Raw genomic sequence first — 1,416 nt, 5'->3', positions numbered from 1 at the left:
GTAGTTTGAGAATAGCCACTAAAGTGCTCCAAGCAGGCTTTTATTGGTCATCTTTGTTTAAAGATGCATATGAACACGCGAAGAGTTGTGACACATGCCAACGAAGCGGAGGAATAGGCAAATGGGATGAAATGCTTCTAACCAACATGCTAGAAGTAGAAGTTTTTGATTGTTGGGGTATTGATTTCGTTGGCCCATTCCCCTCTTCCTTCTCAAATGAGTATATCTTCGTGGTCGTTGACTATGTTTCGAAGTGGGTGAAAGCAATTGCTTCACCTAAGGCCGATGCCAAAACGGTGATAAAATTTTTAAAGAAGAACATATTCTCACATTTTGGTGTGCCTCGGGTGTTGATAAGTGATGGAGGATCACACTTTTGCAATACACCTTTAGAAAAGGTTTTACAACATTATGGTGTAAAGCATAAGATGACCACTCCCTACCATCCACAAGTGAATGGTCAGACGAAAGTTTCTAACCGGGAAGTCAAGCGGATCCTTGAAAAAACAGTCTCGAGTTCAAGAAAAGATTGGTCCTTGAAATTGGATGAAGCTTTGTGGGCGTATCGTACCGCCTACAAAGCTCCTATTGGACCAACTCCATTTCAGATGGTGTATGGGAAGACTTGTCATCTTCCGGTGGAAATGGAGCATAGAGCACTATGGACTCTCAAATTCTTGAACTTTGACTCCACTTTAGCTTGAGAGAAAAGAAAAGGACAGCTCCATGAATTGGAGGAATTAAGGAACAACGCTTACCATTCGAACAAACTTTATAAGGAGAAGGTAAAAGCATACCATGATGGAAAGGTCCGTCATAAAGAGTTTAAAGTTGGACAAATGGTACTGCTTTTCAACTCAAGATTGAAGTTGTTCCCTGGTAAGCTAAAGTCAAAGTGGTCAGGACCGTTTGTTGTCAAGGAGGTGCGCAATTATGGGGCCATTATGGTTAAGGATCCAAAGTCACAGGAGAGCTGGATTGTAAATGGACAAAGACTAAAAGTCTACCATGGTGGCGAAGTGAATCAGGATGTCTGTTTCATTTCCCTAACCAGATCGAGATAATCATTGAACCGTCGAGCTCAAAACGACGTTAAACAAAGCGCTTGTTGGGAGGCAACCCAACGTTGTAAGTCTGCATTTTAAATTTTTTCAATTCTGTTGTTATGATATTCTGTTGTGTTTCTTTTTTTGTGAAAATTGAGTTCTGTCCACTGCCAACAATTTTTTTAAAAAATTTCCTTCAGTTCGCCCCGCGAACAGGCTTCGCCTCGCGAACTGAATGGAAAAATTAAGTTCGCGCCGCGAACTGAGCGTGGCAGAACCTTTTAAGTCCTATTTTATGTCATTTTCATTTCACTCCTATTTTCACAAACTTAAGATTTTCTTCAACAACCTCACTGCCCCACTTCCAAAT

This window comes from Lathyrus oleraceus, chromosome 1 (genome assembly GCF_024323335.1).
Source record: "Lathyrus oleraceus cultivar Zhongwan6 chromosome 1, CAAS_Psat_ZW6_1.0, whole genome shotgun sequence".
NCBI classification, from domain to species: Eukaryota; Viridiplantae; Streptophyta; class Magnoliopsida; order Fabales; family Fabaceae; genus Lathyrus; species Lathyrus oleraceus.
This window is presented reverse-complemented; position numbering follows the sequence as displayed.